Source organism: Mus caroli, chromosome 18, assembly GCF_900094665.2.
Source record: "Mus caroli chromosome 18, CAROLI_EIJ_v1.1, whole genome shotgun sequence".
Taxonomy (NCBI): domain Eukaryota; kingdom Metazoa; phylum Chordata; class Mammalia; order Rodentia; family Muridae; genus Mus; species Mus caroli.
Genome location: NC_034587.1, coordinates 78,610,201 through 78,634,940, shown reverse-complemented (window position 1 = coordinate 78,634,940; position 24,740 = coordinate 78,610,201). Strand labels below are relative to the sequence as shown.

At 49.1% G+C, this 24,740-nt stretch overlaps 1 protein-coding gene and 1 long non-coding RNA gene across 5 annotated transcripts in view; one reads left to right on the top strand and one right to left on the bottom strand.

The window, feature by feature from the left end:
* Mbp (myelin basic protein) overlaps positions 1-14,277 on the bottom strand; it is a 110,585-nt gene extending 96,308 nt beyond the window's left edge. For all 4 annotated transcript variants that reach the window (XM_021150283.2, XM_029471817.1, XM_029471815.1 and 1 more), the window contains exon 1: positions 14,006-14,277. The gene's annotated coding sequence lies outside the window, so the exon portion shown is untranslated. The remainder of the gene's footprint in view (positions 1-14,005) is intronic.
* Positions 14,164-14,665, top strand: LOC115029866. The gene is made up of 2 exons (XR_003835425.1): positions 14,164-14,246; positions 14,383-14,665. It is a non-coding gene; the product is annotated as an uncharacterized LOC115029866 (long non-coding RNA).
* Positions 14,666-24,740: the final 10,075 nt, after the last annotated feature.

Here is a 24,740-nt window from a genome sequence, read left to right as displayed (position 1 = left end):
GGCATCTCCCTCCCCAAACGGTGGGTAGTCACACCATTGCTATGACAAGTCTGGCAATGACTGAAGCACATCATGCTAATTACAGAAGACACACACACACACACAACCTGGGCATGGAGTACCAGTGACAACGAACAGAACTATGTTTGTTTGTGGTATTTGCCCTCTTCCAGCTCAGCCTCCCCACTGTGACTACCAGGGGCTTAGCATGACTTATGAAGGGAGCCATATGCTGCCTCATGCACTGGTCACAGTTTGCAGGTGACCTCAGGTGACCTAGAGTTTGGGCCATGATGAACACAAACTTGTCTTCTCTGTACCAAGATGACAGCATTCCAGAGTTGTTGGTCTATGCCGTGCCATGACGTCACCAGAGTCTCATGGGAGACCTGGCCTAGAGCCCATCTCCTGATGGGTGCCATGTTCTTACAGGCACAGGTAGCATTTTTACTGAATAACTTCCTTCTAGGACTCTCTGAAACTTTCCAGAGCCTTTCAGATCATAATCAGGCAAAGGAATGCAATCAGAAGCCGTCAACCCACGGTGACCTCTGAGAGATGGCTTAGCCCGTCTCCTAAGAGCCCTTCCTTTTCACAAAGGCATGCAATTTATTAGTGAGCTAGTCTTCCTAAGATATGACAGAATGATAAAGACTTCTGAGAGCGGGCTGTGGAGACAGCTCAGTGGGTAAAGGGCTTCCTGCACAAGCATGAGAGTCTTAAGTGTGGAGTCCCAGAATCCATTGAAAAAGCTAGGCGTGGTGCTGCAAACCTGTGATCCCAATGCTGGGTAGGCAAAGATGGGAGTGCTCCCTGGTGCTTGCCGGCTAGCCAGTCCTGCTGGGGCAGTGAGCTTCATGTTCTCAGAGGGACTCTGTCTCCAAACATGAGAAGACAGAGATGGAGAAACACACTCAATGACCTTTGCCCCCCCACACACGTGCACACACACATGCATACACATACATGCATGCACATACACACAAACACATATGCATGCACACACAAACACATATGCATGCACACACATATGCATGTACACACACAAACACATATGCATGCACACACATATATATGTACATACACAAACACATATGCATGCATGCACACACACACTACACACCAGCCAACAGAATACTGCAAGTGACAATGGCCTTTAAAGGGACAGTGAGACACGTTGCAGAGGACTCTGGGTGGACCCCACCTTGGCCTCGCTTACCACGAGCTGGATTACCTGAACTTCTGGAAAGGTTCTTTCTTATGTAACCTATGTGCTTTAGGCATGGACATGTGTGTGAGGTTTGCTAACACTGAGTGGCAGAAGTCCACAAAGCAGTCACAGGCAGAGTTGGGCAGAAGTGTCCTATGGCCTACTTGGGCCCTGCTGGTGACTCCTGTGCAGAACGCTGCCTTCAGAGATTTTGTTCAAGTGCACAGACTGAGCAGGGGACTTGGTGTTACAGAAAGAGGGGTCTGGATGGACGCCAGTCTGAGACTAAGGAAAGGAGACAGCAAGTTAGAGAAGTCGCTTCTGCCTGCGTTCCACGCCTAATTGTAACATGACCGACAATCTTCTGCATTCCTTCACGGGGGAAAAATATCACAAGACGTCAACAGATAAGGAAATAGGTTTTGTTGTTGTTGTTGTTCTTTTAAAATCGATTCCATGTGCATGAGTGCTTGCTTAGTTGTATGTTTGTGTCCAGTGTGAGTGCCTGGTGCCAGAGGAATACAGAAAAGATGTTGAATTCCCCAGGACTGGAGTTATGAGGCACCACGTGGGGCTCAGAATTGAACCCCAGTCCTCTGGAAGAGCAGCCAGAGCTTTTAACTGCTGAGTCATCTTTTTAGCCCCATAAGGAAACATTCTAAGAATGCACCATGAAATCAGATGCAATAGTTTTCAAATAGTTATTGAAAAATGGGTTTAACTGAATAATTAGCAAGGCCGCGGGGTGGAGTGTTATGAAAGAGCAGAGTCCAGCTCTCACCGGGCACAGCAGGGTCTGAGAAGCTTGTCCTGTGAGACTGGGCTTCAAGCGTTTTCTGCATGCCACATGAGGTTTAGATAATGCTCTTGGGTCTAAAACGGTGAGGGTCCTTTTGAAGACCCTAGAGTGTCAGGAGACTGAGGATCTATGATCTTATTGCTCTAATGAAATCAAGATGGCTAGGAATGCCTCGCAAAGGAAATTGCTATGCATGTAAAAAATGCAAACATCTCTGTAGGGCAAATCGTCAGTCCTGTCTCTTGCCTGGTAAACTCTGACCATGCCTCTCTCCAGATTACAAAATCTGTACGTGCTCTTTTGATCTCGGTTGTAAAATACAAGTCGTCTCTGTGTGTGTGTGTGTGTGTGTGTGTGTGTGTGTGTGTGTGTGTTGTGTTAAAGGCAGCAGAATCTACTTAAAAGGGTATGTGATGGAGCAGGAGGAAATGGCCTTGGAGCAAGAGGCCTGAATTCTACCTGTTCCTGTCACTGGCAGTCCCCAGGTCTCTCTGAGTGTGGTCCAGTTTTCCTCCCAGAACATGGGGGTGATGGGGGGCACGGCTTGGAAGGCTCAGCTCCCATCGCCTACGCTGTGCTCTGATTTCTGTCGGGATAGGTGTGAACTTGACGCGAGTGCTCAGGGGCAGGGGTATCTTTAGAAGCAGAGCATCTCCTGAGGAGGTGTCAGCAAAGTTGTCTGCTCCGTGTCAGCTGCTGACACTGGATTCACAATGCTGGAAACCAAGTCCAAGGTGAGAGACAACGACAGTCAATGTCACAGTGTCTGCCAAGTGATCAGGGCCAGAGGCAGCCAAGAAAGCAGGGAGGTAAAGCGCCAGCAGAGAGAGCATGCACCTGCTGCCCTGGAGCTCAGCCTGTCCCGTAAGGAAGGGCAGGGAAGAAGACCCAGGCATCCCAGGAAGCCTCTAGACTTGCTTCATTCGACTTTGGATGTTCTGAAAGGCTCAGCAAGGTCTCCAAGCCAGATTCTGCCACCACAGGTCCTTGCAAACACCCAGCCTCAAGTGTTACCACGCCAGACCCTGGGTGCTACTGCTCTATGATAATACCCCGGGCCTTTGCTCTCTTGTCACCTCATTGGGTCGACAGCAAAGTGGGTCCTAGCTTTATGCACTGAGGTGACCTCAGTACCCTGAATTGTGATAGTATACAGCAGGTGCTTCATCCAGTGAGTGAAGCGAAGTGCAAATGAAATTCTAAAGTCACTTTCTCTTACCCAGACCAGGAGCATGTGTGCCAGTGTGCATGCACATGCACTCACACACGCACAAACACACACACACACACACACACACACACACACACTCACTCTCACACACACAGAGAGGGGGAGGAGAAGAAGGAAATGTCTACATGTTTCATAGGTGTCAGACTACCCCTTGAGTTGTAGCATGGCATTAGACCTAAACAGTATGTAAACAAGAGGGGTTGGGTGGGCCAAGGACTGGACAGTGTGAATACTAGAGTCTGGGTACTGTGAGAACCAGTGTCTGGTACTAGGAGTACCAGAGTCTGGGTACTGTGAGAACCAGTGTCTGGTACTAGGAGTACCAGAGTCTGGGTACTGTGAGAACCAGGGTCTGGTACTAGGAGTACCAGAGTCTGGGTACTGTGAGAACCAGGGTCAAGTGCCATGAGGACCAGAACCTACAGGGGCAGTGAGATCCATGCACCCTTACACAGTAGGGCAGAGAGCAGAAGCTGAGAGCTGCAGACTCATCTGGAGCGGGCACCTCTGTTCAATCAGGGGCAGGCACCTCAGCACACACTGTTCCTAGGAGAGCAACCACAGGAAGCAACCTACCAGAGGTAGGTGCCAGTACAAGAGAGGGAAGTTCTGGGTGTTCAAGGCAGACAAACCTGCCTTCCCTTTTATTGGACTGACACCTTCCATGCCAGATGCCAGTGAGGCAGAGGAGCAGGGAAGGAGCAGATGGCTGGTACCTCAGATGTGCTAACGGCCATTGTCAGGGTCAGGCTTAGACCCTTATGTACAGGGCTACGAGGAGATCTCCAGTCACCAAAGGTGGGACTGTGCCCTTCAAAAAGGATCACTTGCCTTTACCGCGCCTGCACTCCCAAAGTCACAAGCCCAGTGTCTCAGTCAACACATGTTAATTCACTCAGAGCTGTGGGGGAAGGATGCTTCTATGAATGAATTATTTCCCCCCTCATCCTACTGTGGGGAGCACACTCTCATGAGACTCCAGCCAGACCTTGCTAAAGCAGAGGCATCAAAAACTGGGTCAGTCCACAGAGTGTCTGGCGCAGCTGTGACCAGCTTTGACACCCGGGGACTGAAGACACATGATCAATTTCAAAAGGGACAGGGTGTGATGCTGGGCAAGTTGCAGCCTGCAGCTGCCAAGGTGCAGAGACCTCAGCTGGGTGCTGTTTTCTTTCTCAAAGCCTGCAGACACCGCTGGTCTCCTCACCCTTGTTCTCTGTCCACTTTCATATTTGGAACAGTCGGCTGCGGCTTCTGACGGTTCAGTGTGCAGTTAGACTACAGTCTGGTTTTCACTCTCAGGAGAGTTTAAGTTAGTTTTATGAACTCTCTCTCTCTCTCCACCACCTTATCATAGAGGAAGTGGCCAGGCCTTGCTGTGCTGGAAGCCGGGATCACTGCAGGACCTTTAGGGACTTTGGGTTTTCCTTGGCTTTATCTGGCGGTGACCCCCATGTGAGTTCAGGAGCTCCGTGTTAGTAAACGGTGTAATTAATCTCTGAGCGCCTCACATCAGCGGCCTGCAGAAGACTCCAGAGGCTGCGACTGGGAATATTATTCCCCAGAGACGGCTGGGCTGATGCTGGAGCTCAGAGCAGCTGCCCCGCCCCCCAATACTTAAGTTCGTTCAACAGAAAGAGGTAGGAGGTAAACCTCTGAATGTAGAATGAAGGCTGAGTCTCACAAACTCTACCTGTGTGGGGAGGGCCAGTAAATGAAGTCCTGAGGACTGGGGCTCAGTGAGGTATCAGTGTGTGTGTATGTGTGTGTGTGTGTGTGTGCATGTGGTGTGTGTGCGTATGCATTATCTATCTATCTATCTATCTCTATCTATCTATCTATCTATCATCTATATTCTATTATTCATTCTTTATATTACCTATCTATCAATCATCTATTTCTACCTATCTCTCTGCCACCTGTCTGCTCTGGTATGTATGTATGTATGTATGTACGTATATATGCATGCATGTATGTATGTATATGTGTATATATGCATGTATGTATATGTGTATATATGCATGTATGTATGTATATGTGTATATATGTATATGTGTATATATGCATGTATGCATGTATGTATGAATTATCTATCTATCTATCTATCTATCTATCTATCTATCTATCTATGTATCATCTATCTACCTATTGTCTCTCTCTCTGTCATTTCTTTATCTATCTAATCTTGCCCGCAGGCCTTATCGTGATCTTCGCATTTCTGTGTTCTACCTCCCCATCTATAACAGCTCCCAACAAGCAGCTTGGAAGCAAACAGGCCTGGCATTTAGCATCTGCTTTAAATCCTTCTCTCTGCAGCAATAGGTCTGGACACATGAAGATGATAATGTAATTAAGACCCACCATCTCCCCTTTAGAGCTCAGTGCTTCAAACACCGCTACGTACAGCGAGGTATGATGGGGTGCATGCATCAGGCCTGTTTCCGAAATAGGGTGTGTATTCCAGTTTCAGCTAGCATTCACACTATACTTCAGGACACCCCAAGGCTATTATGTCATCAGACCTCTAAATAAAAACAACCAGCAGTACTGCTCCCCATCCCTCAAACAGGCACCCCGAGAAGCTCCCCCACATCTTTCCCTCCTATATACAATGCATGTGCACCCCCATTCCCACACACATGCTGTTTCTACCCACCACACACGTACACACACGCAAACATGCACACAAGAGAATGGTAACACTTGCCTATAATCCCAGCACTTGAGAGTTGGAGGTAAGAGAATCAAGAGGTCAAGACCATTCCTGTTCCTCCGAAATGGGTTTGAGGTCAACTTAGACTACATGAGAGCCAATCCCAAAAACAAAACAACAACAACAACACACACACAACCACCATCACCACCACAAAACCAAAGACAACAACATTTTTTCCCCTCTACTGTGAATTTTTAATCATTGATTTAATGGGCCTGGTCTTTTAAGGCAACACTTTAAACCATGCCCCAACCCTTTATCTGGCTTCTAGAGGCAGAAAGCAGGGTTAGACATCTGATTTCTGTATAGTCAGGCTTTTGCTGAGCATTCGATGTAGGGTGAAACCAGATACTGTAGCAAAGCCACTTGTTTTTGCAGCACACACCAGAGATCTGTTGTGGTACATGGTGCAGTGAATAAAATACATTGACTATTCCAGAATGGGGTATGTGTGGAACACAGGGAGATGGTTGAATCTCTCTTCCTTTGGGGGCAAATGTATCTTGTATACAAGGCTGGCCTTGACGTTGCCAGTTGCAGAGCATAGTCTTGAACTTCTGATCCCCCTGCCTCCATCTCTGAGGTCTGGGATACAGACCTTTAGCACCATACAATATCTGCAGTACTGAGAATAGAACCTCACATATTTAAGGCAAACACTGTACCAACTGAGCTACATCTCCATCGCATGAGAGCCACCGTTCAAATGCAGCAGGGAAGTGAAGCCACCACAGGTCTGCCAGGAATGAACTAGGTGTCTCAGCCTGAGCATGAGGACGCTCACCAAGGGACTCTGGGAGGCTAACAGACCTGGAGAGTAAATGGAGGGGAGAGGGCATGTGCCTACAGTTTATCATCAGTTGGTGTCTACTGAGGGCTGGTCCTGTGGCTAAGCCAGCAGCCTTGGCCCCTGAGAAGCCAGTGTAGTCCTTGTGCTTCAGAGGCCCTGTGGGGGTTGGTCTGAACACACTGCAGGGAGGTCAGCAGGTACTTTATGTTAGGAAACGTATTCATGACCTTCTAAGTTTCTTAAGAAAACCGCAATCCCTCGAAGGCAAGAACTCCATCTACTTTCCCTCAGTGCAGCCTGAGATCACTGCACCGTCTCTGGTGTCCAGAAGATAGCTGACCTGTGCCTTTGCTGTACAGATGGAAACCCTCAGTGCATCTCTGTAATTTTACCTCGCAACTTTACATAGACCTCAAGCACATGAAGAATCAAGGGATGTGATTACCCACAGCATGCCTCATGAGATACAGCAGCAGCATATGGGTAGGAAATATGACTAAGTATGGGTAGAGGATCAGAGATGAATGTCAAAAATACACATACATTGTTAGCATAAACTTTATCAATCTCTCCATCAACAAGTCTACAAACATTCCACTTGATAGGGATACACAGAGGGTGTCTTAATGACACTAAGATGGGTTTGTGTACACGTGGAATTATTCAGACCTGCTGAACAGAGCTAGACGCATGGGCCATGTCTGTACATTTCCTTTTTTGAGTTAATCCAGGGGTTCGAAGACTGCATTCCCAGCCCAGTCTCCAGGACTGTGTAAGAATGTGCCAAGGACAAAGCTGAGGGCAATGCACTTAATAAGATTTTTCAGGGAAAGGTGTGCAGGCTATAGACAACCCAAGGGAAGAAACACAATGCGGGCAGGTTGGTCCCTTCTTCACCAGAAGACAGGGATGCAATCAGAGCAGGGGCTATGCTCAGAGTTGAGGATGACAATACAGCCCCTGATATGGAGGGAAAATGACCCAAGTTTATGTGTGTGTGTGTGTTGACCTCTCGACCTTCAGGTTTCCGGGTCAGAAGAGCAGGTGGGAAACAAATCCCACAGAAAAGTCTCTAGATAGGCTTCGTCTCCCCTTTTGAAAGGATAAACTGTCACTTGGCACTCCCAAAGGTGGGCCACACACTTGCAGGGCTGCTATGCAGCGTGAACGAGAGCACCAAGGAGCCTCACCCTACGTAAGCCAGAAGGATGTGCACAGCTGAGGGGTAGACACGTTCTGTTTATACAAATAATGAATCAAAGGAAACAGAATGCTCTGTTCTCAGGCCAGCCCTGACAATCCTACTCAGCACAGCACTCAAGAGCCAAAAACAAGATAAGGAAACAAAAGCAGTTTCTTCATTGTTTGTTTGTCTTTTATTTTCCTTCTGAGACAAGGCTTCACTGCGTAGCCCTGGCTAGCCTGGAACTTGATTATGAAGAAGAGGTTAGCCTGTAACTTAGAGAGATACACTTGTCTCTGCCTCCTAAATGCTGGGATTAAAGCCATGTACTACCCAGCCTGGCTTATGTTTCCCAATAGTCTTTCATTAAACCCGAAAGGCACAATAACCAAAAGCCTCAGCTTAAACTTCATACTTTACACAAAAGTTACTAAAAATGGATCGCAAGCTAAAGTGTGAAAGGAGAAACTAAACTCCGTCAACGAAACAGAAAAAGAGAAGCAGGAGGGTCCCTAGGCCTGAGACAGGTAGGGAACCTGCAGCTTCTGTTTTCTCTTTCCTTTCTGTTTGTTTGTTTGGAGACAAGGTCTCACTATGTACCTCTGGAGGGCTTGGAATTCACAGACATCCCTTTGCTTCTGCATCCCAAGCGCTGGGCTTCAAGGAATATGCTATCATACTCTGCTAGGTGAATAAGCCTTAAGACTTTACATCAGAAACAAAACAAAGGAGCAAAAATCTCCAACCTGCCAACCACCGGGGGGAGAAGGAATTCCCCGAAATGCTTGTCCTGGTTAGAGGCAACTTTCTCTCTGAGCAGTCCGCTCGAGGAGGAGAAAACGCTGGTGAAACTGCCAGGAAGGAGCCAGAAGTCAGGGTCTCCAGAGTAGAAGAACGAGCCAGTGATAGAAACAACCCATCCGATTCAATCGTGAGGGGAAGAGACAAGTAGCCTTTTTGCTGAAGGAGTTGTGAGTGGCAGATGTGTACGCTTCATCTCTGACACTCTCAAAACCACCATGGACTGTCCCATTTGTATGACAGAAGAGCAAACAAAACTCCAAACCAGTGACTCTCCTGCATGTGCGTGAGGTCCATTCTCTCTGACAGTGCTGAGTGGAATGTAGTGTCACAGCATCCTGGAAATGAGATGCCCATTCCTTATAAAATTAAACAGGTCACCACGAGCTTCAGGGACCGCACTCTTGGGCATTTATCCCAGAGGTATGAAAACGACGTTCACACAAGCAGACGGTGGATGTTCATAGCAGTTTTGTGTGCAATAACTCAGAATAATTCAGAATGCTGAAAGGACCCAAGCAGTCTTTCAAGGAGGCTGGATGGCAGGCAGAGCTTCTGCACCATGAAGGCCACAGCAACCACACAGAATAAACCACGGCACGAGCGAGCGCTCAAGCACCTGTGTGCTGGCGGAACTCGAACTGCAGAAAAATGCCAACCCCAGGAGGTGCCACATCGATGTGTTTGTACAGAGATGACAGCACCAGAGACACGGAGGAACAACATCCTGGCAGCCTGCACTGAGTGAGGGGAACAGAGGAAGTTACCTGCCTGCACCTAGGAAGAACAACGTGAGGCACCACACAGAGAGGGCCCCGGGGTTCATCCTTGATGTTGCTAGCAGTCAGATGTTCCACACGGTGACATCACATATATCCTGACAGATAGACAGTCACAAAGCACACAGACACAAATGAGACACACAGAGACACAGACACAGCTAGATGCACAGACCCAGAGACAGGCATAGGGATGCTGGTGTGAAAACTGGTGGAGCCTGCAGTCTGAGCAAGGTGAATGGTTGGTGTCACGGCTAAATGCCTGGTTGTATTGTGTGCTGTACTTTGGAAGATGTTATCATTGGGGAAACAAGGTGAGGGGTGTTTGCATGAGTGAGCTCTGTATTGTTTTCTCTTCCCTTCTCCCCTCCCTTCTTACTTCCTTCCCCTCTATCTCTCTGTCTCTGTCTGTCTGTCTGTCTGTCTCCCTTCATTCCACCTTCTCTTCTCCTCCCCTCATCTCTGACAGAGTCTCACTATGTAGCCCAGGGAGTTGTGGCCAACTCACCATCCATCTGAGCGCTACAGCCAGAGCCACCCACTCCAGCTCCAACTCTCTATGTGATGTCTTGCAGTCATCATAGGGCTGCTATTATCCCCAAACAGAAAAAATTAACAGATTGTCTCAACTAAATATACACGGTGTTATGCATCATTCCAAAGGTTAGGGTTGGGGTTGGGGTTGGGGTTGGGGCTCCATTCTGAATATCCCTCAGGAGATTCAAAAGTTCGAACCTGCCTTAGGCATATCCAACATCAGCTTTCCTAGATCATTCAGTAAAACGTGATCTCTCTCTAATCAATAATGCGAGTCCTTTCTCCACATCCTACTTCACACTTGGCGCAGTCAGGACCTGAGACTCCTCACTGGCATGAGGAATGTGAAACTGTATCTTATGGTCGCTTTAGGTTTCCCCCCCTGAGTAGCTGTGGGTTGAATTCTTTTCGTACTTTATTAAGTATGGGGCTGATCTCTCAGACCTTAGAGATGTCTAATCACATATCTGGTGTCACATGTCCCAGATGTTGCGCTCACTTTGTTGATTCCATTCTTCAGACATCTTTTTATTTTATGTTTATTGGCGACGGGTTTCATGCCTTATGTTGTTCGCTGGTCTGAAACTCTCTATGTGGCAGAGGTTGACCTTGAACTCTGACCTTCCTGCCTTCATTTTCCAAGTCTGGGGTAACAGACTGCTGGGCATCGAACCCAGGACCTAATGCACGCTAAGCAAGCGCTGTACCAACTGAGGTACATCACAGCCCACTGACTTTCTTTTCTTTTCCTTTCTTTCTGTCTCCCTCCCGCCCCACTCTCATTTTTATAATACTGCCCCTAGAACTACTTCTCGGTTTTGCTTACAACGTCCAAAATCAAAGAACCTTCAGAACCATAGAACCACATCTTTAAATCTCCTGAGTGGGGAGATGTCCTGATGGCTTCAGAATATGCAATGTGTTCTGACTAGCCAGCAGAAAAGGTCAGAAAAGAAAGCCCCGAGCTCAGCAGCCTGGGTGTGCCTCAGGGAGTCCAGCTACCTCTTTGTAAGTCTGTCCTAAGTGTAGAGGGCTCCCATGTGTTGGAGCCATTGTCTCCGAAAGGATCAGATTGGGTGGCTAACTGGCCTCTCCTACTGACTTTGTTTCTTGGCTACAGTCTTCCCAGCACAGATTTCAACAAAGAGTTAGAGCCATTCTGGGAGAATGTTCTAGCAGTTCTTCGTTTCTGCTCGGTAGGCTCAGGGACTTTTCCAGTGTGTTACTCCCTCCCAGACTTCCCTTAGTGCACTCAAAAGGACTGGCAAGAGCCCCTCTCTGCAAAGCCATGGCTTTTCACTGTAATGCTGAATGAATCACAGGGACACCTGCTTTTCTTCTTTAATGACAGCAATGGAAGCCATGGAAGGGATATCAACAAGGTTGGGTGTCAGGTCACCTGGAGACAGAGACTGGATGGTTTAATAGACATGGTCATTCACTGGTGGTGGGCTTACATTTTTGGTTTTGGTAATGTGTGTATGTGTGTGTGTGTGTGTGTGTGTGTGTGTGTGTGTGTGTGTGTATGTATGTATGTCTGTGTGAGGGTGCGTGCATGTTGTGAGCGCTGATGTCCTCAGAGTCACAGAAGATGATGCTGGATTCCCGGGAGCTGGAGTTGTAAGCAGTTGTGAGCCAACTGATGTGGGTGCTGGGAACTGAACTACATCCTCTCCCAGAGCAGTAAGGTGTCTTTAACCACAGAGCCATCTCTCTGGCTCCGGGTGGTGGGTATTCAAGAAGAAAGTAAGGTGGCACCTTCAAGTGGCCATGAGGGGTCAAATGGGGCCAGGTGGCACTTCAGTCTCCATGTGCCTGAGAGGCAACTAATGTAATGAAGGGGAGGAGGGGAGGAAGGAGGGAGCTCTCCCAAGGCCGTTAAGATGTAAATGCAGTAGTTAACAGCTCTCAGCAGGGAGTCTGCTGTTTAGTGCGAGGTCAGCCACTGCCACCTGCTCCTGGGGAGGCAGCTGCTGACTTTGTTTGAAAGAACCTGGAGAGGGGTTGGTGAGATGGGTCAGTGGGCAAAGCACTTGCCACCAAGGCCAACGACCTGAATGTGATCCCTGCAACCCACAAACCCACATTGTGGAAAGAGAGCTTACTCTTTACAAATCATCCTCTGACCTGCACACACATTCACACATATTCACACACACACACACACACACACACACACACACACACACACACACGTAAATAAATGTAATCTAAAGATTAAAATCACAAAGAACCCAAAGAGGAAACAAAATGAGCTTCAGCGCTTCAGAATCAGTCTAAACTGGAACATCCTTGAAAGACAGGGCTAGGTTCTTTTTCCGTATTCACACATCTTTTTTTTCTTAAAAAAAAAAAATCACACACACACACCATTTCCACAAAGAACCAACACTCCACATCTAAACAGGCATTAAATGGATTTACAAAATAGATTTGAGCATACTAGATTTTTTGTTTTTTAAATCTCAAGTTGATAAAAAGCAGTCGTTTTAGAACATTAAATCCTTAGGAGTTGCATCTCACATTCATGATTATTTTAAAACATATCTTCTCTCTCTGGTTTCTGAGAATCTAGCTGGGGATGGCTACCCAAACTGGACTGGTGTGCACCTGTACAGTTGTCTGAGAGAGCACTACAGGCCTCTGGTTCTCAGGTGCTTTGGCCTGGGATGGCCTTGTCCCCGGACCCCGAGTGCTCACACCCTCCCCAGAGGTGTTGGCAGATAAGCTCTATTGGGGAGAGCCATGGGTAGTGAGCGGGTGCTCCTTTGAACTTAGAGACAGACTCTCCCAAACCACAGGTCTTAAATGAGAGCTCACTAAGGTTGCCTTTCTCTGAAAAAGTCGTTCTAGTTGTGTGTGTCTGTGTGTGTGTGTGTGTGCAGGCAGAGATGATTTCTGCCTGATGTTTGTCTCCCACAATCCAGTTCCAAGAGTTTCCCCAACACAGAGATCCACTCTCGTATGTTGCGTGGATCGGCAGCTGTCCAGCTAGCAAACAGCAAGGAGTTAGATCTGATCCTCCGGAGAACCAAACCCTTGTCCAAGCTTTGCTCCGCGTTCCAAACCATGGATCTGGACTACCACCTCAAAATCCCAAGCGGGGTACGCGCGGTAAGTACAAGCCCTAAAAACCAGAGTTTACAACAAACCATAGCAGAACACGAGGACTGTCCCCCGGGAGCCACTGGGACCCCACGCTTAGGCAGGACCAGGAGATCAAGTTACCGCGGGAAGATCGGACTCAGTGCCAGTGCCAGCAGGTGGCCGCAGGTGGGTTGGGGGCTACGCGCGGCGCCCAAGGGCCTAGGAGCCCGAGACAGGCCCCGAAAGGCGGAAGCCTGGACAAGTGCCTGTCGCCGCCCTCTGCTCAAAGGGAAACTGCTTCTCCTCGTGGGGAAGGGCAGGGCAGGGATCGTCCGCTGGGCAGCAGGTGTGTGATCAGCAGGCACCGCAGGCTTGGATGGACCCCTAGTGTGCCTCAGAGCCCATCAGACCCCTCTCCGTAGCTGAGGGCGGTCTCTCTAGACATAGGTCACCTCCTCCCCCTAAACTCCTCCCCCACCTCCCCTCACCAAGCCTAGGCCTCTCGAGTTTCAGCGACCCCGGAGTCCCAAGAGCTGGTTGGAAACCACCCCTATAAACCCCCAGGCTTCCAGTCCCCACTGGTGTGGACCTGAGTCTATACTCGCGTCCACCCTTCCTAAGAAAGATCGGGGCTGTCGACGTGGTATCGGGTCCTGGAGGTCGCCTAGCTGCCACCTGCCGGGCCACCTGCACCTCTGGTCAGGTGTGACCCAGACACTCCTGGCCTAGAAGAAGAGTTCTGCTGCCCTCACGGAGCGCCCCTTCTTTCGCCTCTTTAGGAGTCAGACTCCGTACCGGGGTCTCCCGTTCGCAGGGGCCCCGAGACAAAGGCACCAGGGCCGCCCCTCGCGTCCCTGCTAATGATCACTTACCGGTGCTGGCTGCTGCTCGGAGGCCAAGAAGGGCCCAGGAGCCCGGGATCCCGGCGGATGGGACCCAACGCTGGGCTAGGGGTCGCTGGGGCGCGGGTACTACGTTCCGGGGTCGTGAAGCTCAGGCCGCCTGAGCCAGAGGCTCGTCCTCGCTGGCGCGCAGCGGCGGTGACTGACAGCGGCTGCTCCGGGGACGGGCGCGCACCCCGCTCCCGCCCCGCCTCCCAGTGCTTGAAAGCAGGTAAACGCGCGCCACTGGGAGGGCGGGGGACACGCGGGGACCCGGGGGCAGGGCAGCGCTCGGAGCGGTGGGGCGGGGCTTTGCTCGTCACCGCCCTACGCTCCGCACCGCTGCTCTCTGGACTTTCTTGCTTTAGGAATCTGAAGAGCAGGACCTGGCAAGAGAGGTCTAAATGTCATCGCCTAGAACCACCGGATAACTTGAGCCCTGGAACCTGTCCCCGATTAGGCCTGAGGTGGATCTCTGTGTTCTGGGACTGAAGCTGGAGCTGAGACCACAGGTGCTGGCTGGAGGGCCTAGGACGCCTGTTTTCACGAAGAAATAGGCTCCGGACTCCAGCAAGGAAGCTTCCCCGTTCTGTCACTCAGGAAATCCTCTGTGTAGACGCTGCTTCTTTGAACACACATTCCTTGCTATCACTTGGATCTTTTGACTCCATCAGCCTGGCTCTGGGCGTGTGGGAGGGACTAGTGGATGAGGATCACACTAAGTCTCCAGTTCATGAGATAAACCATACCAGGGAATTATTCAGACAAGCCAGGGACACCTACCATGCATACAAAGGTGAGCAGAGTACAGGCGAACTCAGAGCTGACTCCCAGGGAGTTTCACATCCTCTGGAAGGTGGAGAATCAAGTGACTCTGTCCAATTGCCAGTCTTCCTAAGGCAAATATTTCCACAGCAGTCTAGATACATCTAACTGGTCCTTACTTAGGAAGCGTGTGTGTGTGTGTGTGTGTGTGTGTGTGTGTGTGTGTGTATAGGGATGTAGGTTTTGGGATTTGGAAGTAAGGATAAAAAGGCAAGAAAAAGGTGCTAGTCCAACCTAAGATGGAGCGACTGTAAACTTGTTTTAAGCAAGAGGGTCACCCAAGGACAGTGACATCCAATGCTCACAGCTGCTCAGGTCACCCTTGGTACCCAGGACATTAGAGGATGTTGGAACGCTAGGTCCCTAACTCAATCCATGCATCAAAACTTCATGTCAGCAACCAGATGTGTCCCAGCATCCCTCCCCTACAGATGTCAATGAATCTGGGCTTCAGAGTGCTGCCTAGCTACATTGAGAACAAACCCTTACTGCCCTCCAAGGTTTCTGCTGATTTCTAGAAACAGCAGAATTCTCACAGGGTGGCAGGCATGGCTGCCCTGTTAGACCATTGGCAAAGGATTTACGAAATGTCGCCTGCATGGGGTTTGTCGGCATACAATGCATGTGTAGACAAGAGACCAGATACTCAAACTCCACGGAGACTTTCAGAGAAAGATGTGAGTGTGGAGCAGGCTATCTAGTAGGGCCATTGGTGAGTATTTGAAGGGCCATTCATGGCTTAGCAGCTTCCTGCGGTGCTGGTTAAAGAAAAAAAACACAAGGACCATGGGAGGTGAAGCAAGTCCCACTGTGGAGTCAACTCTTACCCCTAGCAAGATGGCTGCGATTCAGCCCTTTGGGTGAAACTGAAAGTCATCCTTTGACAAGCCTCCTGTTGTCTTTGGTATTTTTAAGGAGCCATGGTGCACAGGGCAGTTATCTTCTCCCACAAAACCTCAAGCCACCAGAGGGTAGGGTGGTCACACAGTCTGTCAACATCTCACACCTCAGCAGGCTGCACAAGCTTGTGTGTGCAACCCGCTCTTAGCACATGCTTGTGGGGTCGGGACTCCAAACGCATCATGGTAGGTTAAGATGCAGATTAAAGCTGGGGCGAGTTTGCCTGAGTCTGAGGCCTCCCTGATCATGTCAAGGCCTAGTGTGATCACAGGAACCTGGGGAACGGGGCATCCGTGGATTTCCAGAGTTCTCTGGTCAGCCAGCTTACTTAAAACAAAACAGTGAGCTTCTGGTTCAGTGAGACTCAGTCTCAAGGGAATAAAGTGGGAAGCATTGGGGGGGGGGGCGGAAGGAGGAGGAGGAGGCCTGATGCACTCTTCTGGCTTCCATGTGCAAACATCAATATGTGCACAGATATGTATATGCCATACACACGCACACAGAAGATTGATCTAAATACTTCTGAGGGTGCTTATATTTGAGTTTTCCGGTTTTCCTTTCAGAACTACATTTATAATTCTATTTTGATTGTGAAAGGGCTGGCTTTCGCTTTCACCCCTGGTCTGTGATTTGCCGTTTTCTTGAGGTCTTCATGAAGTATATAGAACTGACTTGGGGCTGGTCTGTTGTCTCACTGAATGCTCTAGCGAACAACTGAGTGTGACTGGTCGTGTTCACAGACTGTGAGGAAATTAGGTGAGTGACTTACAGAAAGTACAGCCTGAGGAAAACCTGATGCAGACAAAGGTCTACAGCCCCAAGTACAGGCTCACCAGAGCCCCTGTTGCTGCACTTCTTATAAAATTAGGGCAGATGTGTCTGGATGAGAGAAAACAGTTCCCACCATCAATCTGTTATTGTTTTATAAGGTGTAAAACACACTATTTCCATTTAACTATAGCTTCACAATTTCGTCGACAAAACAAAAACCAGAAGGCTCTCGATGACCAATAGAAATTCACGGACTAGTCCCTGTGTTCATGCTTTCTACAGGGGGTTGGTAACTTCTATTCCATTTTTTTTTAAATTTTTGGATTTTCCTATGTGATACCTAACTATGTTTGGTGGTTTTCAGCAAGCCTCTGAAGTCCCCTGGGCCTCTTAGCACTCACAAGCAGACTTTAAGTTAGAGTTGATATGGTAATTTGTTTCCTGCAGTAGGCCTAACACCATCTCCTATCTCACTCTGTTGTCTTCCTGTGTGACTTGGCACTCAGGCTGTGGGGGTGCAGCATCTGTCTCCTCCCTTGAAACTTATAGAGGCTTTCTAATTTCTTCCATCATCATGCAAGTCTCTGCACTTGAGACAAACACTCCACCACTGAGCTACATCCTCCTTGCAAAGACCCTGCATGTCAGATCACAGCAATGCCACCAAGCTTGTCCTTTCTCAGAAGAGCTGTTATGTTTGGAACCTGGCCACCAGGTTTGAGGCAGCCCAGACAGACCGTGGGGTAGCCACGTGCCCACCCTGTGCCTAACAGCTGCGTGAGATGCTTCCAGCTGTGAGAGGGGACAAGCCTTTCAGGAAGTCTGCCTTGGGGTCACCCTCTTCTGAGTCCTCCCAGCTGAGCTCAGACCGCACAGAGCAGAAACAAGCCATCTGCTCACTGTGCTCCAAAGCCCTGACCTACAGAGGCTGCGAGCACAGCTCATTGGTTGTTTCTTCAGTCCATCAAGTTCGGGTGTGCTGTGTGTTGAGGTGGCTGGAAGAGGTGGTGGGAGGATTAAACCCAACAGTGGGGCATGGCAGAATATTGAAGAGGGGTTGTTGCGGTCTGTGTAGATAACCACAGAGAAGGAAGCAGTTTATTAAATGTCAATCTTGATTGTCAAGTATTTCATGATTCCTGCCACTCATTTACGAACTTATTTAGTAAAGCAGAACAAATCAACAACAACAACAAACAGCAACAACAAAAACCAACTTTCATTAAGCATGGAAACAAGGTACCTGCCTCTCTGGAGGAATATGAAGCACTCTGGCAAACAGGGAAGGATGTGTGCTCCTAGAGAAAAGGCCTGTGCTACCCGGCAGAGCTCCAGAGCCCTGAGAGCCTGCTGAGGAGCGCTGCCCAGCCTGGGGAGTGGTCAGGTGGAGGAAAGAGAACAGAGAACTTGGGGAGCTTGTTAGAAACAGGTAGGTCAAAGGGACCAGCCAGCCACCAAGCTCCAGAGAACCACAGTAAAGCAATCATGTCACAATGGACGCAATGGGTGCTTAGCCAACACCTGCCAGAGACCTAGTACTTTGTGGAATTCACTCAATGCCTGCACTGAAGCTGTTACTCAGAGGAGGAGCCTGAGTGTAGGGACCAGCAAGGCGCACTTAGGATCAGCCAGTGGGTTCAGAGCAGTGCCTAGGTGCCAGGCAGAGGCCCCACGCAGGCCTGTTCAGTGGCCCTGGAAGGGTCTGGAGCTGGAGATAAGATCTTTCCAAATCCCAAATCCCACATGGGTGGGACAGCTCTGAACTCATGACAGCCTGACTGGCTCCTGGTCATCTCATGCTTGGCAGAAGACGTCCTGTGTAGGTGTGTGACCATCCTTGTCTTTAATTCAGCACCAGAGAAGGGCCACCCCTGTAACCCTGCGTAATCTGGAGGCCCAAGAGAAGCTCTTTGGAGAAGACTGGGTGATGTGTTTATAAAAAGATAAAGAGGAAAAGAATATGTTCTATGGGCCCATGCCAAGGCATCCCTCCCCCTTGAGGGACCAGCCACAAGAGGGTATAGTATAGAATAGCGTTTATTCAGGGCATAGGGAGGGGAGTTAAGAGGGTAGTAGAGACAGAGAGAGGGAGAGAGCAGAGAAGTAGAGACTGGCCATGTCCACATGGAGAGAGGGAGAAGGGAATGGGGAAGGGAGGGGGGAAGGGAAGAGCCCAAGAGGGCAAGAGAGAAGCAAGAGAACAATAGAGTAAGAGAGGGAGGAGGGAGCAAGCAGCCCCTTTATAGTGGGTCAGGCACACCTGCCTGTTGCTAGGTAACTGTGGGTCAGGCATACCTAGCTGTTGCCAGGTAATTGTGGGGTGGGGTTTAGACAGAATGCTAACATTGGGGAAGTGCAGCTGACCCACCCATTAAATCTCCTAAACCCATTTAGACTGTGGAACTAACAGCAACCTGCTTGAATAAGGGACTCTTGCCTTCCTGGCCTGATGTCCCCTGTCCTATCTGTGCATCTGGGGACAGTTTCACCCTTGTGAGCCATGCCAGGGTAGCTGAGCTGTGTGACTGTGAGGCAAGGGAGCGGCCGCTCCTCTCTGAGCCACAGGCTTTCCGCTTGCAGTGTAGCGAGAAGTGCTTCCTTACCACGTGGCTGGGCTCTTTCCACAGCCCAGGCCATGTGACTGGGAAGCGGTGGTGAGGCTTGCTCATTTGCCTGGCAGTTTATCCAAGTCGTTTACAAACAGATCAGAGTGTCAGAAGAACTCCAGGCTGACAGTGGAAATAGTACCCAAGTTACAGAGACAGGAAACCCAGCCCGTTGGGCTCAGGCGCCCCCTAGAGGACAGGTGTGTCAATTCAGGCCACTTATGTCACACCGAGGGATGAAGCAGGTTGCACCAGCAGTTTGGAGGAGAGTGGGTCACTAGGGACAGGCTGCAGGGCAGAGTACTCTCAGGAAAATCTGATTCTCAGCCAGCACTGGGTGGAACTTCAGTGTTCTCCTCCCTTTTCTCCTGTACATCTTGTGTGTCCCTGTGGTCTTGGAGGCGCAAGTTAGAAAACCAAGCAGAGTAAACAAACCCACCAACTAACCAATCAAACAAAAGACCGATGTACGAGTGAGAAAGGTCTCTTCCTGTCCACAAGTTCACAAGAATCTTCTTGGATCAAACTTCCAGTCTCCTTTCTCCAAGGGAAAAAGAATGAGGTCATATGGCATTCAGAAAACACCGCTGGCCTTCAGAATCCAGGTTACATGGGTGCATTTTATAAAACACGTCTACACTAATTATAAGCACACAACTAGACTACGCAAGTCAAATGGTACCCAGTAGAATGCGTGTGAGCATGTATGCACAGAGTGGCGGGGAAGCTGTCTAGGCCTCACATCTGCTAGGCAAGAGCTCCACGACTGAACTACACCCCAAGCCAAGGACCTTGAGAGTTTTTGCCTCTATCTCTGTCACCCTCAAAGGATCTGGTGGCAGTGAAGAACACCCAGATATGGTTTAGCTTTTCTGCATAACATTCCTGTTTCTAGGGATGAATGTTCATATATAAAACTGGTTGTACGACAAGCAGAAGATTCAACTTGGGTTAAGAAACTAGACTCTCGGTCCACAAAGTTACTAAAATAAGCAAGATGTAGCAATAGCCACACACTGAGTAACTGTGACCTTGTCTCCATGGTAACACAATGTGGTTGGAGTTGTGCAAAAGCTGTCTTCCCTTTCCCATATTTTTTTCTTCTATCCTCTCATACAATACACCTCTACCACAGTTTCCCCTCCCTCCCCTCCTCCTAGTCCCCACCCACTCACTTCCCCGCTTTCCCAGATCTGCTGTCCCCCATTTCTCTTCAGAAAAGAGCAGGCCTCTGAGGGATATCAACTGAACATAGCATAACAAGTTGCAGTATGAAGAAACTCTGCAGTATGAAACTCTCATAGCAGGGCTGGGTAAGGCAATCCAGGAAAAGGAAAAGGGTCCCAGAGCAGGCAAAAGAGTCAGAGACAGCCCCGCTGCTCTCACTGTTAGGGGTCCCAGAGGAAGACCAAGCCTACAACCATAACATCCATGCAAAGGACAGAGCCATGCAGGTTCCGCTACCACTGCTTCAGTTTCGGCGAGCCCCTCTGAGCCCTGCTGAGTTGACTCCATGGGATGTGTTCTCTTGGAGTTCTTGGCTCTTCTGGCTCCCACAATCCTTCCTCCCTTCTTCCAAGCTGTTCTCCAAGTTCCAAGGGGAGGGACCCAATGGGGATCTTCAATTTGGGTTCTCTATCCACCTCGTGTGAGGCTGTGGGTCTCTGCCAGAGGAAGTCTTGATAAGAATTGCTTTCTCAGATGTTTTATTCAAGACTGGATGTTGAGCCTAGGACCTGTGCAGTCCAGGCAAACATGCTACCATTTAAAATATTTCCCCAGCCTTCTTTTTTTACTTTGTGTGTGCTTGTGTGCATACATGTATGTGTGTTTGTGTGTGTACATGTATATGTGTTTATGTGTGCACATGCATGTGTGTGTTTATGTGTCTCCACAGGTATGTGTGTAGGCCAGAGAACCATGGCACAGTGTTAGTCCTTGGGTTTATCACCCACATCGTCTTCCTGGACAGGTTGTCTCACCTCTTTAGAACTCCATAGCATAGGCTGGCCACCGAGCCCAGGGACCCACTTGTCATTTCTTCCCCAGCTGGGATTACAAGTGTGCATGACCATGCCTGGCCCCTAGATGTAGACTCTGGGCACTGAACACGGGCCTTGTGCTTGCAAGCACGCACTTCCTGGCTGAGCCATCTCTCCTAGTCTCCCTGTCCCACTTTTAACTTTTTATTTTGAAGTAGAGTCTCATTCTGTAGCCCTGCCTGCCCATGATCTGTGGTAATCCTCCTGTCCCAGTTCATTGCTTAAGCCACCATATATAGATCTGGATTACAGGGTGGTGGTGGTAGTATGTGTGTTTGTATATGTGTGCATGTGTGTACATGTGTGTGCATGTGTGTATCTGTATGTGCATATGTGTGTGCATGTGCATGTGCATGTATGTGCACAGGTATGTGTGTGTGTGCATTTGTGTGTGTGCATGCATGTGTGTGTGTGTGTGTTATTCTTCCTGAGGACCCTGTGTGGAGGCCTTTGGGTAGTGAGCAGGCTATGGCTGAGGGATGTATAAGAATATACTGGGTATAGGACAGGAGTCCCATCAATCATAGACCATGTGTGGAGATTCAGGGACTGTGACTCTAAGGAGCCTGACAGGCAGGGAAGGAAAATCTCTCTGCCTGCTCCATGAGTCACTTTATGATTTCTTACGAGTTGATGTTTGGCAAGTACATCTGTTTTATTTGCATATATATCTGGGATTGTGACATGATTTCTCAGGGAAAAAGGGGTTGCAAATGGAGAGAGCCTAAGAAACCCTGCTCCAGAGAACAGAGCAATGCAAGGTGTGAAGATTCATTAACCATTTCACAATACATGTTCGGTCTATAAGTTCTGAGTCTCTAGAGCACCCTAAAGCAGGCAGTCATACAGTTATCTCCCTGTGAATCTAGGTACAGACCCAAAGACCTGTTTTAAGGATAAGGGTTGAGTTCATATGACTTGGGGTCCCCATGAATGCAGGGCCCACAGGCTACATATGAGGCTAGAACTTGGGTCCTAAAATAAGCTGCTCTGAAGGGGAACCCCTTCTTCTCCAGGAACTTTTATTGGCAGTAAACAACTCAGCTGAAGGATGAGGCCTGCCCACTTCACTCATGGCTATCTCTTCCGTCAATGTTGCCCAGCTGTAGGGGTCATTCTCAATCCAGCCTGCAGACACCTCACAGACAGGTGGACAGGCACTAGGTGACCTCAATCCAGCCTGCAGACACCTCACAGACAGGCGGATTGGCACTAGGTGGCCTCAGGTGCACTGACCAGTAAGGCTCGTCTGTTAGGCTGTTTCCTAAGGTCATCTAACCCTTTGTACCGACTCCCTTGACTAACCTGGAGTTTAAAGCCAACAGTTGAAGTGAAGCACAAAGCTTCTCTCAGCTCTTAGTAGAGCAAATTTTGACTTCTAACTTTGTGCTTTGGTTGGGCAAACATTAAGATACACTTTCTATTTGTTTCCTACACCGCATATCTGTGAAGGGAACAATTGCCCTCTGGGTTGAAATGTGGATGCTTTAAAAAAATTAACATTTCCTGGATCCCAGAGATGAAGCCCTTCAGAGGGACTCTGACTATCCCCCCACCCGCCAGGGTCTAATGAGCTTCCTGTGCTAATGCCTGCCACTGGGCTCCGTTCAAGTGCCAAGCTATTCCTTTCCGGCAGAATTGCAATCCATTTTCTGCTGACTATTATGAAAAATATGGACAAGAGCAAAAATTTAAATGCTGTTTTACAAAAATTATTGAATCATCTCTGGCCTGTGGTGGGAATTCATATGCAAGGCCTCCTTGATGCATGTCTCCACAGACCCACCCTGGCAGATGCAATCTTAGCCGGTTTCATGAAAATACTCACCCTGTTCTTTTGCATGATGGATGGTTTCATGCTAAAGAGAGCACAGCTAATGTCAGCCTCAGAAGATGGCAGAATGCTATTTGCCCTTGGAGGGCTTTGAGTCTGCACCTCCTGCCTTCAGGATAACAGCAATTTACTTCCAGCTGAAGATGGAAATTCTAACACTGTAACATTATTACTTTATTTTAATGCCTGGATTCATGATAGACGAAGCTGCTGCTGCGAGGGAAGAGGAGGCTGACTCTATTAGCTGCTTCCATTTTGGAGAAACTGCTTTGGATCTTCCCTGAAGACTATTCATGGTATGCAGGAAGGAGGGGGAGGGCAGCAAGCTCCAGTGGGGTCTGATCCCTGAGACAGGCTTCATGTGGGGACCAGGACCTCTGTACACCTCTTTCTAACCTTCTGTGGTTTAGAATGCCCGCTACCAATGTCTTTCATAATGGACAAGCTAAAGGCTTTAGTGTTTGAACCGGCTGCTTTCATGTGTCATCTTGACACAAGCTGGAGTTATCACAGAGAAAGGAGCCTCCCTTGAGGAAATGCCTCCATGAGATCCAGCTGTAAGGCATTTTCTCAATTAGTGATCAAGAGTGGGAGGGTCCATTGTGGGTGGTGTCATCCCTGGGTTGGTAGCCTTGGGTTCTATAAGAGAGCAAGCTGAGCAAGCCAGGGGAAGCAATCCAGTAAGCAGCACCCTTCCATGGCCTCTGCATCAGTTTCTGCCTCCAGGTTCCCGCCCTGTGTGAGTTCCTATCCTGACTCCCTTTGGTGATGAACTGCAATGTGGAAGTGCAAGCTGAATAAACCCTTTCCTCCCCAACTTGCTTCTTGGTCATGATGTTTTGTGCAGGAATAGAAACCCTGACTATGACAGTATCATTGACAGATACTTACATGCTGATCAGTCTGATAACCATGCACTGAGCAAGGTTGAGCTGGGGCAGGGTGTGTGTGAAAGGCTGATGGGTTTGGATAATGGGACTCCGAAGGTCAGGTCACTAAGGTCTGGATAGACCTCCCAGACTTGTAGGGTAGTTTCAAAGCACAGGGTCCTCTGAGCCAAACAGCCTCCATTGTCATCTCCCATGCCTGCTGCAGGAGACTATCCTGATTGGGCCTCTGGATTGTTGGTATTTGAGGAACTGGACAAGGTCTGAGCTTTCACCAGAAATTCCAGCCACTCCTCCAACCCTTTTGTGTGCAGTTCTGCTCTAATTATAGGAGGCTTCGTGGCCTTAGGGTCTAGGGGGTGCTAGAGTGTATGAGGGGTACTAGAGTGTACGAGGGGTGCTAGATTGTACGAGGGATGCTAGAGTGTATGAGGGGTGCTAGAGTGTATGGGGGGTGCTAGAGTGTATGGGGAGTGCTAGAGTGTATGGGGGTGCTAGAGTGTATGGGGGTGCTAGAGTGTATGAGGGGTGCTAGAGTGTATGAGGGGTGCTAGAGTGTACGAGGGGTGCTAGAGTGTATGGGGGTGCTAGAGTGTATGGGGGGTGCTAGAGTGTATGGGGGGTGCTAGAGTGTATGAGGGGTGCTAGAGTGTATGGGGGTGCTAGATTGTATGAGGGGTGCTAGAGTGTATGGGGGGTGCTAGAGTGTATGAGGGGTGCTAGATTGTATGAGGGGTGCTAGAGTGTACGAGGGGTGCTAGAGTGTATGGGGGGTGCTAGAGTGTATGGGGGGGTGCTAGAGTGTATGGGGGGTGCTAGAGTGGTATGAGGGGTGCTAGAGTGTATGGGGGGTGCTAGAGT